The following is a 20,439-nucleotide window of genomic DNA, read 5'->3' on the forward strand; positions in this document are numbered from 1 at the left end:
CCCACATTGTCTCATCTTCTCAGCATTTTACATCTGGTACCATATTGCTTGTACCTAGCCTCCATGGAGAATTTCACCTCCATTTTCTAGACATTGTTATACTTGGCATGATTGTCCTTATCCTCATGTCCAAAATATGTTGTCACCAATTTGTCAAAATATGTCAGCAATATCAAAATATATTGTCACCTATTTTATCAGTTGCTGAGGTGTTTCTTATCCTTTGTACTTTTTTAGAAGGAATTTATTATTAATTAATGAGCTTGTTTCTTAGATTTACAAATAGTTCTTCCACTCTTATCTGTTGTCAATATTTAAGATAAAGTTCTTTCCAACAGCTCACTTCCTTGGCTGATCTTCAAATCTAGTAGCCACCATGATGTGAGAAGGATCACGCCACCTTCCTTCCTATTCGTTCCTTGGTTATGTACATGACGGAATAAATATCCTTCTAAAAATATTTTGGGTGAGGAAATAAAGATGATACCTATATGTGATACATCGCTGGAGAAATAAGCTTATTGTAAATAATTAGGTTTCTGGCTTCAGCTCATGATTCAAATGCTCTTGAAGAATGAAGGATACATATGAGATATACATTGCGGAAGTGATGTATGTAGGGCAGTCAGCTGTATGCATCATCTATTAATTATAAGGATAAGTTATTATTGACTTGACTAGTTCACTTGTTTGTTTCTAGAAGCGTTTTAAAGTGCTAAAATGTATCATTTTTCAAAAGGAGGGAGTAACAATTTTTCTTATAAATTATCTAATATAATTGCAAATGAGTCTCAAAATCTATTCAGTTAAAATGTAAAAATAAATAAATACTAAAAATCAAAAACCAAAACAGTCGACACTGCTCTAAGCAGCAGCTGTGGCCTAAGTTGCTTTCTTGGAGACTGCAGAGATCCTAATGTCACATAAATACTGATGTTGTCATAGCTGCCAGTTCTCAGAGTATGTTGCTGTAGATTGTGAAAATTCTTGAGATGAATTGGTAATTGTTTGTTTAGTAATGAAACTAGTACAATTTGAGGTTAAAGACTTTAGATAAAAATAATACATATTATTTTGCAGCATAAAATACCTTTTGTAATCATTTTGCAATAGCCACTAGTATTTTGGTGATTATTCCTACATCATTCACACGCACACACACACATACACACACACACAGGTATAACAATGATAAGATCATATAAGCAATTGTATAGACTCTTTTTCGAGTGAGTAATGTATTGTTTTTCTCTATTTCCTGTTTGCTTGGCTCTACTCCTCTTTATCCACATCAGACTCTGTCCCTACCCTAGTTACTCCATGGCAATGTGCTTATAATTTCATATGTCTCACTATGCTCATATATTGTATATATGATATATATAGGGTTTACATATTTATAGTAAATGATCTTTGTATAGTCTATACACGTATCTTTTTTTCTGTATTCTGCAATACAAATGTTTCATTTCTATCATCAAACATACCCAAACTCACACTTATTCATATATGTTATCATTGTTAACTTTTAGAAACCTAGGCTCAAAGAATCCATATTCATTACTTAAGCATCCCTTGTGGAAATCCTGCCATGTCAGTTAGTATGCCTCCAATTTATTTCTTTTAATTCCTTCATAATAAATCTGGTAATGATTTATTCATCCATATGCTTACTGATATCACTTATTGATATCACTTACACTGTTTCTGTTGATTTTTACTACTACATGCTATAACAAAGATCCTGTACTTTCCTTAAATCCTCAAATTCTTTTTTTCTTCCTAAGTGGGATAGATTCCCATGAGAAGACTTTTTGGGTCAAAGATTCTGTTAGTATTATCCATTCATTTTCTAAAAAGGCTGTGGAAATTCACAATCCTCTGGCAGTATGTGAGTCTCCCCTGTATCCAGGCCGTCTGCTGTTATTATCCATTGTTTAAATTTTTATCAGTGTGGTGGATGTTATCTAATATCTCCCTGTTAATTTAATTTGTGTTTGAGCATCTTTCCACGTGTTTATTGGCTGATCATTTTGCTTTTATGTGAGTTGTTTTCTTATTGTTGGTTAGAGCTAGACTCAGCGGCACTAAATGAAACACTCCAAATAACAGTACCATGAACTATATAGAAAGTGGATTCTCCTTGTTAAAAAAGAGATCTAGAGGGAGGCTGTGCAAGAGTTGGGGCTTTCTGCTGTGACCTGGGCTCCGGGTCCCCTCTGTGCTCTGCATGCTTAGCATATTCTCCTTGGTCCTCTGTCGTGGGCTGGAACCTCAGCCATTAAATCTACGTTGCAGACACTGAGAAGCAGGGAGAGAAGGAACAAGTGCTTGCTCTGTCCCTTTCAAATAAGTCTTCCTTAAATGCACCTATTCGTTTTTCCCACCTATTTCACATTGGCTGGAAGGTAGGTGCCGCTGCACATAGTTATCACATTGTTTGTGAAAAGTAGTGTTTTACATTTTTGGCAGAAGGCCAGGCTTAAAAGCAGGTTTCTATTATTAGGAAAGAAGGTGAGAATACACATGAGGAGGCCACAGGCATTCTCTGCCACCCCTTTCCTTTCTTATGTTGCTGTTGGATTGTCTTTTCCATCAAATTTTAGGTACTCCCTGCCACCTACGTTGCAAATACTAGCCCAAGTGTATCGTTTGTCTATTAAATTTGTTTATGAAAAATTTTACTGCATAAAAGTTTTAATTTTCATATAGTCAAATATGTCCTTTTCCTCTAAGTTTTCTGTGTTGGTTAGAAACTCTTCCCAAATGATCAAATATACGTAATTATGAAAAGTTTTTCTAAGCCTATTATTGGTTTACTTTGCATATTTAAATATTTTTTATTGAAATGTATTTGACATGTCACATTGTGCAAATTTAAGATGTACAACATGTTAGTTTGGCACATTTATGTATTGTAATATGATTGCCATTATGGCAATAATTACCCCTCTATCATGTTACATAATGATCCTTTCTTTTCAGTGGTTGGAATCATTAAGTTCTAGTCTCTTAGCAAGTTTGATGATGATAATACATTTTTGTTGTCTAGATTTAAATATTTAATCAGATCTGTATATGCTTTTATAAATAATGTGGTTAAGGGTCTAAAATAACTTTTCTGTGTGGATATTAGGTGTGTCACCATTTTTTATTAAAATGATAAAATTCATTACCCTTTTCTCACTGAATTAAAATACCACCCTTGCCATTTATTCTGTTTTCATATATATTAAAATCTGGACTTCCTCTTCTTACCTGTTTCCTCTTGTTTTATCAACACCATACTGATTTGAACTAATAATTGTCTGAAGGTGACACACTGCAGTGCTCAGGCCAAATCCAGCCCGCTGCTTGTTCTACTGGAACAGGATCATGCCCTTTCATCTGCGTGTCATCTATGGCGGTTTTTGTGCTGCATTAGAAGAGTTGAATAGTTATGACAGAGATTGTATTGCCACAAAGCTTAAAATATAACCTGTCTGTCCTTGTGAAAAAAGGTTTGCTGGTCCTGAAGGACTAATCGGGTGGCTATTCACCAAATTTATAGGTATTCAAAAACTAAACATCTGCTGATGTTTAAATATCACATATGTTAACTGTTCTGAGCAATAAATAAGATGACATATATAAATACCAATACAAATTATGAAATTAGCAAATTATCAAAACCAATTTTTGACTTCAAAAAAGATTGTTAATTAAGTACGGAATTGGATAGTAAGACATTTCTTATTAGTACTTATTTTTCAGTATTAATGAAGTTGTCATTTTGGGAGTAAACATCCCTAATAGAGGTCATATTGCATGGCATTTTAAATATTTTTGTTGTTTTTATTACAGGAAACTTCAAACATACATTTAAAAAAAACAGAACAGAATAATAAACCCCTAAGTGCACATAACCTACCTTCAGTAATTATCACCAAATGGCTAATCTTCATCCACTTAATCTCTTTCTACAACCTCAAATTATTTTAAAGGAAACTCTCACATTATAGTATATCATCTGTGAATGTTTGAGCATGCATTGTTAAAGGCTAAGGACTTTTTGTTTTAACAAATTCGCGTTACTATTATCACACCGAAAAATATTACCGTTACTTTCTTTTTATAATCAAATAGCCAATAAGTGTTCAAGTTTCCATATTGCTTCATAAGATTCTTTTCATAATTGGTTTCTTCTAATCGAGATCCAAATGAGTCCCTCAAATTGTAATTAGATTATGTTTCCTGGGTATCTTCCAGTCTATGAATTCTCATATCCTTTTTTCCTCCTTGCAATGAATTAATTGAAGATGTAGGCTGGTTTGTTCTTTATACAGCCCCACGTTGTGGATTTTGCTGACTGCTAACTTTTTCACATATTTTTCTGTTGGCTGTAATTCCTGTATACTGGTTGTTAGAGATAGAGGCTGGATAAGATTCAAATCCACATTTCTTTTGACCAGTATTTTTCATTGATTGTGTTGTGTATCCCATTTTTTTTTTTATCACGATGTACATGATGTCTAGGTTTCTCTTGAATACAAGCTCTCAATTATTGTGAACTTGACACATTTGTTGTACAGTTATCCTTCAGCTGTTCACTAATGATTTGTTGATCATCATTGAGGTTCATTATTTTATTACGGTTTGCAAAGTGGTGATATTCTGAGTTTATCATTCTTTCTTCATTATTACCTGAAAATCTTCTAGAAAGTAAAACTCTCATCAACTCTCTGGTACACTTACCTACAGTTCCTGTAGAAGAAAAGCAAGGTAGATGCTTGATTCTTTTTCTTTAATTATTTACAACTTTGCAAAATATTTTGGTTTCCCAGCATCCTCTAAACATAATCATTATGTTTTTTATTGGTTGGATTGATTGCTTGTTGAGTACACTATGCTCAAATTATCCCAGATTTGGCTAGTAAAACCTCCTTTTGTTGCTTCTTAAGTCCTTTTCATTAGTCCTCAGCAGTCTTCTTTACTTGTCTGTGAAATGAGATGATCCAGATTCCTCCTGTGTATATTTGGACACAGACCTGGAATCCCATCGGGTTTCTGAGGACTAGAACTTGAAATTACTTTTTATTTTTCACATTGTTTCATAAATGCATTAATAAGAAAATGCTCCAATATTGATTTTCCCATTTCTGAATTCCATTTCTCATATTTTGTCATAAATAGCTCCCAAAATGTGTAAAAGAAGTGTTTACGCCTACCAGTCTTTTTATATGAAACTATAACATTTGCTTCAAGATGTAAAGAAAACTATAATGTATTCTTGCTTAATAAGTGACTTTATCACTAGATGTAAGCATACTTAAAGAAAAATAACAATAACTAAAGAAACAAAAACCCTCATAATATTGAAAGCCAGAGTTCAGATTTCTCCTTCTGAGACTAGAGTAACTGAAGTGTTACATATAAATTATTATCTATTTTAAACTCAGATATCATGAAAGAATGCATAGATTTTTAAAAATAATGTTACATAATGTTACATAATTTACAACTCTTAAAAGATTATAGATCAGGATAGTTTTTAGGCAAAGCATTTTAAAAGCAATGATATAAATACATTAGATGAGTAATTTGTGTGCTCCAATTTGAAACTGCATGGGAATATGGATACATTAGTGTTGACATTAGCATGAAATACTTCTAGATCCTGACCAACAGCCTTAGTTTACAAACATTTTGAAAGGACGTCATATTAATGAAGTTTCATTAATGGCTTATTTCTGCATCATGGGTTATGAAAATTACCTCTGGGCCAAGTCTTAGAAAGCATTTAGCATAAATTTTCTAAATTTTTTCTGGAAATAGCTAATGTGGTTATATTCTGTCAAATATGTACTCAGTAGAGGGTTTCCTGTTAATGCAAAAATATTTACAGTAACAATGTAAGAACAACATAGTAACAATATAGTTTTCATGAAAATTAGAGTAGTTCACTGTGTTATAGCTGCCAAGAAAAGAGTATAAGATGCATTTTTTATTAGATTTTCACATTTATTTAATGATCTATAATTTGACAACTCAATTCTGAAAATTACTCAGGAAATCACAATTGGAAATATATATTTAAATTTTATGAGTTTCTGTCAGAAGAGAAGTCCAGATATCCAGAAGGAACATCCTAGTGTAAACAAGAAAAAAATGCTCGTTAAATATGAAACATACACACACACACATGCACACACACACACATACATATAAAACTTGCAGGAAATTATTGGATACTGACTGAAGCGTAAAAATGAACTGAAAATAGGAAGCTAGAGATGTGAGGAACTTATAAACTTGTTACTTGCTCTTGGGGTGATTTTGAGCCTCCGTCTTTTGGATGATATGTACCCTGCAGGGGACAAGAGACAAAGTCAGGACACACGTAAGATGGTGTGACTCATAGGAGATGCCTATCTAAAGCGGAAGTCCTGGGGAGTGACATGCTTAGTGAATGAGAGAAGTAAGAAAGATGCTTTACGTAGAAAGAAAAAACATGCTAACTTTTCTTCCTTGAATTTGGCACCAGGGCTTAAGAGGTGCGTAGATAGCTAGCCAGTCTCCTGAAAATTCAGAACCTCAAACTGACTATCATATATGGAATAGATTTGTGACCTGAATTTACCATACTTCTGATTCCAAGCAATCTTATGCTGTAAATTATTCTCAGATTAGTTCCTGGTTGATAATGCTTACAGACAACTGGCAGAAGCAATCATAGTTTCTCTCTAAAGAAACCCCTCTTAAATACAGGGCTGAGAATTTCACAGATAAGGTTTCATTAACATAAACTCACAATAAAACATCAGGAATTATATGAGAAAAAACAGTTTTATGAATGAGACAATAAGACCAAGCAGAATAGAAAACAGAGTCAGACTCTCAGTGTTCTCAGATTTTAGAATGATGTCAGAATGTAAAAACTGTGTGTGTGTGTATGGATGTAGGTGTATATGTATATATATATCTCTCAAACCAGTATATGTATATAATATAGTATTTAAATGAAAAATAAGTATATATATATGATTTATATATATAAATCAAAATTTATATATTTTGATATATATTTATATATATTTATTTATTTATTTATTCAAATATATATATATAAAGCAAAAGAATGTTTAGAATAGGACACTATGAAAGGGGCCAAACAGCTTAGTAAAAGAACCAAATGAAACTTCACAAAGTGAAAAGTAATGTTGAAATTAGTAATCAACCAACAGTAGATTAGACACAATAAAAGAAACAATTGGTGAGGTGGAAGAGAGACCTGAAGAAATTACGCAAAAGACAGTGGAAGTGGAGATGAGGACTATGCAAGAGATATTGAGAGACATGAAGGATAGCTTGAAAGAATCTAATATATGTCAAAACACTCTTTTTATCTATAAACCAGGTGTATTGGCCTGTCTTTTTATATACCACCTAATATCTTTCAAGATAGGATTAAAAATTTCTCCAAGGATTACAATTTTCTCCAAGAAAAATATTTTGAATTTTGTATAAGCTCTATTCTTATTTACCTTCTTCAAAATTGATCTGTAGATTAAATGTCATTCCCAACAAAATTATAATGAGTTTTGTTGTGAAACTTGACAATTATAAAATTAATGTAGGAGAGAAAGGATCTAAAAGAGGCAAGACACATTGAAAAGAATGAACAAGCTTAGATCTTGGCTAAAACAAACAGCAACAATTTTTCATATAACTCTAGCTATTAAGAAAATGTTGAATTAGCACTGAGATATTCAAAATAGAGTCCAATGAAAAAGAAGAGAGATAAACAAATCCACATAAATATGAAAACTGCATGATAGAGGTGTCTTTGCAGATCAGTGGGGAAATTAATAATGCTTTCAGAACAATTGAATCTGCATGTGAAAATATTTGAAATTTGTCACTATGGTAATCTCAAATCAATTCCAGTTGGGGTAAAGATTTAAGTGTGCAAAACAACCATCTTTTAAAATTTTTGAAGTAAATAATGGAAAGATCTTTTTGATATCTATGCAATAAGGGAAATAGTTAAGCAATACATTAACAATAAATGATAAATAAAAATATGTAAACCATAAGAACAATATTAAGAAATTTGGCTCCTGTAAAATTAAGACTTTTTTTTTTTTGAGGAAGATTAGCCCTGAGGTAACTACTGCCAGTCCTTCTCTTTTTTTGCTGAGGAAGCCTGGCCCTGAGCTAACATCATGCCCATCTTCCTCTACTGTATATGTGGGATGCCTGCCACAGCGTGGCTTGCCAAGCGGTGCCATGTCCACACCCGGGGTCCCAACTGGTGAACCCCGGGCCGCCGAGAAGTGGAATGTGCGAACTTAACTGCCGCACCACAAGGCCGGCCCCAAATTAAGACTTTTTAATCTAAGCTTTTCATAAAGTATAAAGATAAGCCGTAAACTCATCTTCATTAACATAAACTTGAAGATGTATGTGACACATGTAACTGACAAAGGATTAGTATCAAGGGTGTGTGAAAAATCTCCTATACACAAACTAAAATCTCTAGAATCACTCTGTAAAATGGCGAAAAGTCATAAATAGATATTTTCCAGAAGAGCAAATAAGAATGATTAATAAATCTATAAAAATACATTCAATATTACTGATAATTAGGGAAATACAAATTAAAAACGAAATGAGATGTTGTTTCAGATCTATCCTAAACATCCGTAAATCAAGTTGTTAGGGTGTATAGAACATTTGCAATTTTGCCTGCTGGTGAGAGGTAAATTGGTGAACTCTCCTTGTGAAATGTTTTGTCATTACCTTGTAAATTTGATATGTGCATGCTTTATAACCTGATAACTTCAGCTATAGGAATATAATTCTGGAGAGGCTCTTCTTAATATGGATGAGAAGACAAGAATATTCATGGCTATATTTCTTCTTATAACAAAAAGTCAGAAATAAACCAAACGTCCACTGACAGAACAATGAATATGTAAATTGTGATATATTTATACAGGGGAGTACTATGCAGCAGTGAAAATGAACTATAGTTAAATGTATAAACATGCAAAATTAATGATATAATAGAAATGGAGAGCATAAGACTCAAGAATGTGGTTACTTTATTGTGGGTGGGAGGTGGAATGGGAGGATCATTATTATCATTCTCTTTAGTCAGTATGTACACGGGTGCTTGTTTCTTTTCTTTTTGGGGCCCCACATAAATTTGGTTATGCCTTTCCTCAAAGATGTGCATTAAATTGTGAGCTTTACCAGGACTGCATCAATATGTTATTAATTTGTCTACCTGCAAAGCCTAGAACATAAGACTTGACACATACTTATCATACAAAATGGATGATGAGCGATAGCCTTTATTATTGTTAAACTATTCCTAGTTAACAGTTTCAGATTAAATTTCTCCCCATGCCATAGTGAGCAATTCGTATTTTACTCTAATGGGAATTTAATTTAGATTGGGCAGAATTTTACTATTTTCTAAGATGCAGAGGGCATTGGTATTTTAGATTTTTTGGACAAATATGTTAAAAATCATCATGATTTTCCAGAACTTTTCACTTCAACAGTAGTATCCTCATATATTCCTCAAGCTTCCCCAAACATAGACTATTAATGGGGTAGAGACTATTAACTGGTAGAGAAAGATATATGAGGCAGAAAGATTTCCAGGATTCTCATACTCATGAGTAACATACCCATGATTGAGGAAATTGTATATTAAAGAATATAATGAAAAGGAAAGGATGAAAAATAAGCAAGAGGAACATCCCCCAAATCTAGTACTTCCCCAAATAAATGACTTCTCATTATCATTCTGAAACGGTTTGCTTAAAAATCAAAGCAAAATTATTCTAAGACCACATCTGTGACATTATTTTATTTTTCTTCTGGTGTCCTTTCTCTGTACTGAGTCACAGAACATTCTATCCTCTGATCCAGTCATGTGGAATGTTTAATTGACTTCATCTTGGGTTGAAATGAGGTTTATAATGCAGGGATCAGACTGGCTTTCTATGGCTGCATCCCAAAGATCAGAGTTCCCGTTCTGCCTCTCTCGTCTTTATTAACCTCCTCCGTAACAAAAGCACCTCATATCGTATGTCACATTTGCCCTTAATTTGCAGGTGGAGACTGTTCTTTCAGAAACAAATGATTTTATAATTCTCCCTGGTTCCTGCTCGGTTTTCTTTCTAATTTCTCTTCTTGAAGTCATAATCCTCAAAGGAATCTTTGTTCTGATAAAATTACTTTTCCAAGTTCTATTTTCTCTCTCATTCTTTTGACTTTTGTTTTTTGCCAACCCAATTTATTTCCTAAATCATATCCTCTTTTACTTTATACTTGCTCTGGACAAAACACAATCCTGTGATATCAGTGATCATTTTCTTGATCTTTTCTGTGATATTATTTCTTCAGCATATAGGTTATTGTTTTAAGGTGTCTATGTCTGTAAATAAAGAAGGATGAAAATGATGATAATACTAATTAGCAATTCCAAGAGTATGGTTGCCCTCCCTACACTGCACCCACACTCCATTATACGCACTCTGGTCATCCTGGGCATCAAAGAGGTTTGATCTTTCTGTCTTGCATGGTATGCTCAGGAGTGGCTTGGGCTAGGCTTGGGTGGGTCAGTGCACATCAAAGACAGATTTGCTGTGCACATTTGGGACAGAATATTCTTGTATTTAAGAAAGAACTATGAAAACTGTATTTTTCTGTCTCTTACTAGATATGAACCCCAAAACATGTAGCTTTAAATTTCCTGGCATCTACATGGGGAGACCCAGTCTTAGAGTAAAACTTAACACTGTGCACTTGAGGAGAGTTAGAAAACGTGGGTCCATGATAACATCCCTGAGTGCTGAACCCCATCCTCACCACAGCTTCCTCCTGTGCCAACTAGTAACTTTGCTTATTCTTTGAATCCAGTTTAAGCTGGATTTTCCATTACTTCCAATCAGATCCATCCTAAGCGTACACTAGCTTTCATGAAGTGTCTATTCTGTGTCATATCATGAGGTTGACATTTTAATATTTTATAACTCTTATAGGCATTGCTTAAAAGCACGTTCTCTCAACCTCAGTGGATTGATTTAGGGGCCAGATAATTCTTTTCTGTGGGGGACTGTCCTGTGCCCTGTAGGATGTTTAACGATGTCCCTGGCCTTTACTTGCTATGTGCCAGTAAAACCTGCCAGTTGTAACAACCAAAATGTCTCCTGATATTGCCAAGTATCCTCTGTGAGACAAAATCATATCTAGTGGAGAAAAACGATGTTAAAGGAAGGCGTATTTATCTTATTTACACATTAAGAAACTGAAGATGATAAGTGAATGGATCAAAGATTACAAAACGAATATGAAAGCATCAAGATTTGAACTCAAGTCTTTGTAATCCTCAACCTTTAGCTCTTTAACTTCAATACTCAATGGAAAAAGAAGTCCAGTGACTGCATATATACCCATTGGAAGGTAATTTAGTCAGATACGAGGTGGTGGTTGTTATTGCAGTGGTACATCGTACCGGTGTGCTGAAAGAGCAGCGCCCAACAGGGTGCACTCATAAAAGAACTCGTCCTTCCTCCTAGAGTTCCCGAGTGGGCTGTGTTGTCCTTCCATTTGGATGAGTCTCATGCAAGTGCCACAACTTCTTCAGTTGCCGTTGGATAATATAAATGTTTTCAGGCTCTTTTAGTTCCAATAAAAATCTAATTTCAGGAATTAAATGGCCAGCCCAATATAATTTTCCAATGCCTCGTTTTCATTTAAATTTAATTTTCTTTCCTCTTACAACTCAGTCCTATTTCAGGCTAGAAGCTGCAGTGAGGCAGAGTGGGAATTGTGTTCAGCTTTTTCTCTTTTTCCAGTTGCATTTCTCCTCCTCCCCTACTCAGTGTTTCCTGGTTTCTACTCTGAGGCTAACGTCTGAAAAGGAAGAGACTTGGAAGGAGGAAGAACTTCGCTTCCTTGGTGCCGGTGTTCTTCGGTGCTTTCTGGGCTTGTTGGATGTTCTGAGCTGACTTTTCTCGTGAAATTCTTTGGAAGCTAATCTAACATGTTGGTTTCTCTCATTGTTACTGAGATAATGCATTTCCTTTGCGTTGCCATGCGTGATTCTTGTCTCAGGCCTCAAACATTTGTCTATCATCTGTATTTGGGTGAACTAAAAGAAACCCAGTCTTGTTCACTACCAAAGTTTTCACATGTGATCAGCTGGGAATATGACTTTTGACTTATCGTTGCCAGAAGTATAACCCTTTCTACTTTCTATGTCTCTAGCCAGAATACCAGCCATATAGCCTCTTACTTTAGAATCTTCCAAGCTGCGGTCCAGTGTCAGTCTCAACGTCTCCTATAACTTCTAAGAGGCACAGGTCAATCTCTAGGAGCCATCCCTCTGATGATTCTCACTCAACCAGACAGAGAGGGAATCCATCCTCTCTTGTATGAGATGTAAGGAAGGAACATGCCACAACATGTTCTTCCAAACAAATTCCTCCAAAAGGAAAGTCTTTCTGCTCATTTCTTTAGTCTCAAACCTCTTACTTACCTTGGAAGAAGGTGATAGGCTGAAAGTCACCGTACAGGTTTCGGTCACTAATATCTCAAGTCCTGCATTCATGGGCCAGCTCTTCACTGTGAAATATGGGGATACTTGTCATTTTTGTGTTGTTCTCAGCTTGTGTGACCTCTCCCAAAACTGAGACAGAAACTGTCCACTTTTGGCATCTTGTTAGGCAGAGATGAAACATGGACATGTTGCAGTGCATATGCTGCGAAGATTGGTGGACTCATATGGAGAGAGCTGGCTGTGGTCTTGGCTCTGTCTGGTACTAACTCAGTGACCTTGGAGAAGTCACTTGGCCTTTTTAAGCCTCAGATTCTTCATCTGTCAGAAGGAATACCATATTTACTTTATTGGACTTCAATGCCTAACATAGTAGGTTCACAATAAGATGTTTGTGGGATGTAATTGTAGAGTATGTACTTCTTTGTCTTGCCATTTGATGTATCACTAGTAGAAGTGAAATTAGCCAACGATGTCGTTAAATGTCAAGTTATGTACCTGTCCTTTTATTTGTTTGACAAGAATTAGAAAGAGCAGAGAAATATGTCTTTTGCTGAAAAAAGACAAAATGTTAGTTATTGTGACTATTTTAAAGCCTATATTTTATAGGTACTTAACAATATTGTACTTTTGTGGTTGTTGTTGTTGAAGATTCACCCTGAGCTAACCTGTTTTGCCAATCTTCTTTTTGTATGTGAGTAGCCGGCACAGCATGGCCACTGACAGATGAGTGGTGTAGGTCCATGCCTGGGAACCGAACCTGGCTGCCAAAGCAGAGTGTGCCAAACTTAATCACTAGGCCACTGGGACTGGCGCAGTACATTTTTTAGAATCCAAATATAAAATGCTTAATTTCTGGAACTCAAATCATTTGTATTATTTATCGTGTCACATCTGCATGGGAAGGGTGCCCTTGTCAGGTGAACTAGACGTTACAGTCAATTTCCTCACATCCATCTCGCCTCTTCCTGATTGCAGAGCCTTTGAGGTGATTGGCCAGAGCTCCACAGTTCAGCCCTGATTAATCTAAGTCAGTCATATTAATGTGCCTGTCCCTTAGCAACTGGGTCAGAAACCCTGCTCTAAGCACAGTAGTGATTGACACTCCCCTACGACTTTACGAATGGACGTGTGACCTATGTCGGGCCATGAAGACTGGTGGAGGGTAGTTTTCATGAGGACAGAGAAGCTCCTGCCACTTCTCCTGCAGCAGGCAGCACTGAGGAAGCAAATGCTACGAGAAGCCATTCCACAAAATGTGGGAGGAAGCAGCCTTTGGTTGAAGCTGAGCACTGGACCACAGAATGTCAGACTAGAAAGAGCCAGCATCTTCACTGACTTTTCTGAACTGCCTTCCTCAGGACCTCCAGAATTATGAGCCAGTAGAATCTTTTGTCGATTTTTAATCATCACATGAAAAGCAACAAGAGTGCCCTCTGCTGAATGTCTTCTTTTCACTGTTACTCTTGTCTGGACTTTGGACCCTCAAATCATACAAGGGGCTGATGTACTTATTTATTGAAATACAGCATCTTATTTGCTCTATTTAACACTTTCCATTTCAGCAAAAGTAGTAGATTTGGAGTGAGTAGTTTTTATTTTTAAGCTGATAACTGTTTTGTTTTGTTTTGTTTTTTTTACCCCAAGGAAGATTAGCCCTGAGCTAACATCCACCACAAATATTCCTCTTTTTGCTGAGGATGATTGGCCCTGAGCTGTCTGTGCCCATCTTCCTCTATTTTATACATGGGATGCCTGCCACAGCATGGCTTAATAAGCATTGTGTGTGTCTGCACCTGTGATCCAAACCCAGGTGAACTCTGGGCCACCCAAGCAGAGGGTGTGAACTTAACCACTGTGTCACTGGGTGGGCCCCTGATAACTTTTTAAATATGTGATTTTAAAAATATGAAAAATTCCCAAGACTATAGCATCCTTTCATAGTCACATTGTGTGGTATTTTCATATCTATTATACATATGTATATTTTAAGAAACTACTGGTGAAGTTATCCTGTTCCTGTGAGCTATTATTCCAAGTCACCCACATGCAGCCTTCATTCCTCACTGCTGTTTTATCCTGGCATCACTTCACTCGCTCAGTGAGCCTAGGACCTTGGCTTTACCTCTAAGGCAACTGTGCCCTCTTCTCTCTCATCACACGTTTTTGTTTTTGACAAAGCTAAATATTGTTTAAATCATTTTACCCTTTTTATCCTTTAAGAATTTATTATATATATTATATATATAAAATGTTAGAGGAGAATATATATAAAATATATGTATATATATTTAGTATTGGAAGAGAAGGTAAAAGACATTAAACCAAATGAAGTAGAACAAAAACCACAAAACAAAAATAAACCAATGAAAATCTTTGCTAAAAGTTTTTAGTAAAACTCAAGTTAAAAAATGGCAGATTCTGTTTGAGGACAATATGCTAAGTGAAATAAGCCAGTCACAGAACAACAAATACAGTATAATTCCACTCACAGAAGTATCTAAATTAGTCAAACTCACGGAAGCAAAGAATAGAATGGTGGTTGCCAGGGGTGGGGCGGGGGGGGGGTGGGTATACAATTTCAGCTGGGCAAGATGAGTCAATTGTAGAGATCTGATGGACAACACTGTGCCTATAGATAACAACGCTGCAACGTACTCGTAAAAATCTGCTTAGAGGGCAGATCTCAGGTTGTGTTCTTACCACAACACAATAAACAAAAGAAAATCTAATGACAGCTTCTGTTAAAAGAACAATTGATGTTTTTTTAAAGATTTTGTTCGAATGATTTCAAAACATTAAAAGACCTAATTTGTCACATTTAGCAAGATCGAAATAGCCTTTTAAGTTTGGAGCGTGTGTCTTTTGAGGCCACCAAATTGCGAACTAAAAACCTTTAAAACAGATTAAGACATTTATGTTTAATTATCAATTAGCTAGCACCTTAAGCTAAAATTTATTCTAATATGCTACACGGAAGGCTGAAATAATTTACATTTGGGCTTTAAATATAATGTTCATAAGTTCACATGAATTGACTTATACTAATTGAAAGTACAAGAACATATTAAATTACAATATGTTTTAAGTAGCACAATAGGCAATATAAGTAGTTTTTTCTTTTTTCTTTGTGTAATGTAATAAATATGCCTACCTACTTTTTATAGAACATTGTAAAATTATTCTTTCTTTTGTTGAGAGTAGCTATCATCCAAGTAAATGTGGTTAAGAAATTTAAAATTGTAAGCGTATTTTCAGGAATGTATTATCATTAATATACAATATAATAAACTAAACTTAGGCATTTATGGTATATGATGATTATTAATTTTCCTCTTTATACATAGTCTTGTTTACGCATCACATGATTACCATAGCAATTCTCAACTCATCTTCTCCCCACAGCCTCGATAAACGCCTCATTCATTTTCCCTATTATTTCGCATCTCAATAATCAGTTACTACCTTTCAATGGCCCTGTAGATTTTCTAGCACCACATTCCCCTATTTTTTCTGCAATTTGTCAGATTATTCTTTTTTTATCAATCCTGAATTGTTACTTTTATTGATCTTATTGATGTGGAAAACCACTAGGATATTTTCCCTTGGGGCCTTGTCCTTTTCCTTTCTTATTTTTTAGTAGATAGTAGTTCTAGTAATAATGGTACCAGTAGTTACGATATTTTAATGAGCACTTATATGGCAAATATAGAAACTTATCTTCCTTCTCTTGTTTAAGTTTTATGATCACTTTAACAAGGTGCCTAGGATTAGTGTTTACATTTTAGGAATGAAAACTGGAGGCTTAACGATGTTAATATTATTCGTTAGTGACATTGCTGTTAAGAGGTAGAGTCAGCAGAGGAAGCCGGGGCTCTCCCACTTTGGAGCCCAATGTTTTAACTCATGTTTTCTGCTTCCAGTTTGCTTGTGCGGCTTCATCTATTGTTTGGAGACAATTGACATTTGACTGTGTCCTGATTGACAAGTTTCATTCCTACAAATGGTGTGGCAGTTATGTCAGGCCTAGTGAGGTCTCTTCCTGACTCTTCTAACTCTTCCCAGATATTTTCCACTGCCTGAAGCATGGGAACTAGTCAGCTGTCTCAACATAAAACCCAGAGGTCATCCTTAATTCTTTAGTTGCTGTGTCATACCTTTAGGAGCAGAACATACAACTTTTCAAATTTTTACCTTTCTTACCCTCAACACAATGTTTGTCAGGAGTTGGTAAATATTTTCCAGGATTACCACATAACTTGCCACATCTATGTAATTATTTCAGAGAGTTTCTGATCAAATAATATTTCTCAGTCTCCATTGAACCATATTGCTTTACTTTTTAAAATCTTTTAAGATCTTCCAGGAAGCGTAGATCTACTTCATAGAACGTCTAGGTCTCTGCACGCTGCATACACGCTCTTTTCTTCTCTGGAATAATCACGATTTACTCTTAACTCCTTGACTTTATATTTTTTTGTATTCTCTTACGTTAGGCCAAAACCTATGTTGGAAAAAGTTATTATTCAAAGTGTTGACCTCTTATCTCTTAAATAGAAAATTAAGATGCCATTGGTTGAGATTTCTCATAAGTTATTTATTTGGTAGTGCTTTTATTTATTTAAAAAATGTTTACTCTTAGAAACCCAAGCCTGTAATATGAAGTCTGATTGATGATCATAATACATTAATTAGATAAAATGGGCCCACATTACTTAAATAGCTTGGCTTGCTATGGGCTACAGGACTGTCCCTATTTGTAGCTCAGAAGTAGGATGTATAGTCTTTACTTCCCTCAGTCATTGTTTTCAGTATCTGTCCCCCTAATTATGCCATTTTATGAATCTGCTCATTCACAGGACTCCATGGAACTTTCACCATTGATTGTGTTTCCTGTAAAGTACATGCATTTTTTCTTCCCATTTCCTGTCAATCAAACTCCTCTTTCATAAGTAAGAGTTTGGTGGAACTCAATCTTTGTTAAATAAGAAATATACTATGTGAAATGTAACTCTTGCTACTGTGCATTAGAGCAAGTAACACACATGCATCCTTTCAGGAACATTCTAGAAATAATAACTGGAAGAATATTTATAATGCGTGAATTTCCATAGAGGCATTGTGATGTTAAAATTGAAGCCTGATGTGCCCCTGTAATTGTATATGAGCAATAGTCTCTCTACTTAGTCAGACTTTCTCCACAACCTAAATAAAGGTTCATTTGTTTTTCCTACTCTTTTGTCTTTTTAATGACCATTGTGATAATCAGTCACTTATCTTTCAAAGGCGTTTTAGATTTTGGCACACCATCTTTTCCTTCGTTAGATTATTCCATTATGGAAACTCCTTTACATGAGGTTCAAAAGTATAAAGCATATTATGCATTGTAGTTGAACTGTTAAACTATGTAAGTATGTACGTATAGTAATATGGGTGGTATTTTAATACTTAGTTGATAAATTTTCAGTAAAGAGACTAAATCAATGTGATGTTTGCCAGAGCAATATCTGCATATAGTATTAATGTGAATAAATAAAAGGTTGTAATTGTATGTATAGCTTAACATTTTTATGTAAAATTATTTGACTTTCAGTCTTTTCACCAGTTCTTTTCTGTATCTTACCCTTAAACTTGAATGGTGTCCCAGGACAGGGTCATAATATCTTGGTATTTTATAATACCTATGCAGCATTTGATTACTGAGGGCTTCTGTCCAGGTAAGGCGCTTTCAGTTGAAAATGGAACTGCCACTGGCCTTTTACAATCACCAAACTTCTTTTATTTATTTATTTTTTTTTGTGAGGAAGATTGGCCCTGAGCTAACGTCTGTGCCAGTCTTCCTCTACTTTGTATGTGGGATGCCTCCACAGCATGGCTGATGAGTGGAGCAGGTCCACACCCAGAATCTGAACCTGCAAACCCCAGGCTGCCAAAGCAGAGCACATGGAACTTTAATCACTTGGCCATGGGGCTGGCCTTTTTTTTTTTTTTCTGTGAGGAAGATTGGTGCTGAGCTAACATCTGTTACAAATCTTCCTCTTTTTGCTTGAGGAAGGTTGTCCCTGAGCTGACATTTGTGCCAATCTTCCTTCATTTTGTATGTGAGATGGCACAACAGCATGGCTTGATGAGTGGTATGTAGGTCCACACTCAGGATCTGAACCTGCAAACCCTGGGCCACCGAAGCAGAGTAGATGAACTTAACCGCTGTGCCACAGGGCCGGCCCCCATATGGTAGTTTTATTTTTAATTTTGTGAGGACCCTCCATACTGTTTTTCATAGTGGGTGCACCAATTTACGTTCTTGCCGTGGTGTACAAGAGCTCCCTTTTCTCCACAGCCTCACCAAAAGTTATCTCTTGTCTTTTTGATAATAGCAATTCTAACAAGTGTGAGGTCATATCTCACTGTGGCTTTGATTTGCATTTCCCTGATGATTAGTGAAGTTGAGCATCTTTTCATGTGCCTGTTGGCCATTTGTATATCTTCTTTGGAAAATGTCTATTCAGAGCATCTCCTCATTTTTTTGATTGGATTGTTTGTTTTTTTGCTGGTGATTTGTATAAATTCTTTACGTTTTTTGGATATTAACCCCTTATCACATATATGGTTTGCAAATATTTACTCCCATTCAGTAGCTTTATTTTTCAGGATCTCTGTGTTAAGAAACACTCAGACCATTTTTCAGAATGTTTTGAAAGGAGCTCCTTGTAACATTTAGGGTTTATTGAGAATATGACAGGCCTTTTGGAAGAAAAGCATCTAAATTCATTTTGGTCTTTTCTGCAATTTTTTCCATGATCTGTTTCCCAAAAAAATTATTTTTGTTTCTCCTTATTTTCTTCTTTAGGAATTACTTCTAGATTTAATCACACAGTTGCATTAGAACATCCCTAAGGCACTTTTATTTTTTCATTTCAGGTAACATGTCTGCTTTGTTTATGTGACACTGCAGTGACATAGGCCCATCTTTATTTTCAGGTCAGTCCTCGTTTGCTGGGAAGACTCTGGTGATGATGTTGGCAGTCTCGCTCCACTGTGCACAGCTTTTACAAAACCTAAAGGGCGGCACCTCACTTTGGGCAGTCTGCCATCAGTAACATTTATTGGATAAACTTGCAGGGTCAGCATTCACTAAAAGGACATGCAGACGAAATTAGTCGGCGTTGCTTCTTTTTGAAGAGAACACAAATAAAATGGCTGTAATCACCTCTCTGAGAGTTCAGACTAACAGCTTAAAAAAAATCTATAATCCAGAGGAAAATAAAAAAGACTGAAGAGAATCACTCAGCAAGAAAGTCTAGCAGTGTCTGAGCCTCATGTAGATAGATCATCTTAATGAACTCAAAGGCTCTCAAAGAAGGAAAAACACACCTCTGTTTATAACTGTCAAAAGGCGACCCAAAAAAGGTCCAATTATAAAAATCAAACAAATTGAAACCCATTCCCTATCTATCTTTTAGTAAGACAAGATGGAAAGATATTGCATGATCCTTATAAACATTTCCAAGTCCTTTAATTAACTCTCAGATTTCCTTTGCAACTAAGAATTATAGTCTCTTTCTAGACTTTTCACTTTCTCTCTTAATTCTTCATCATTAAGGGAATCCATCAAGTATACAGTATAAGATTGGGAAAGTTTCCAAATTTTATAGCTTGCTTCTATCTTGAAGCCAAAACATTTTATGAGTCTCTTGGTTCTAATGTTCTTAACTCACTTGAATGTCTGAGCATTTTAGATGAGAGACATTTTTATCACTTTGACAAAAATGGTAACTTTAATGACTCCATCAAAAATTCATCAAGTATGTTTTTTTGTGAGGCCTTTTAAAAATGAACTTACTAACCAACAATTCTAAAGACCCCACCAAAAACTCCCTTTC

General features: G+C 35.4%; 1 protein-coding gene across 9 annotated transcripts in view; it reads left to right on the plus strand.

Annotated features, from left to right (window-relative positions):
- Positions 1-20,439, plus strand: part of LRFN5 (leucine rich repeat and fibronectin type III domain containing 5) — a 248,990-nt gene that overhangs the window by 77,975 nt on the left and 150,576 nt on the right. The window lies entirely within an intron of this gene.

This window comes from Equus caballus, chromosome 1 (genome assembly GCF_041296265.1).
Source record: "Equus caballus isolate H_3958 breed thoroughbred chromosome 1, TB-T2T, whole genome shotgun sequence".
In the NCBI taxonomy this organism is placed as follows: domain Eukaryota; kingdom Metazoa; phylum Chordata; class Mammalia; order Perissodactyla; family Equidae; genus Equus; species Equus caballus.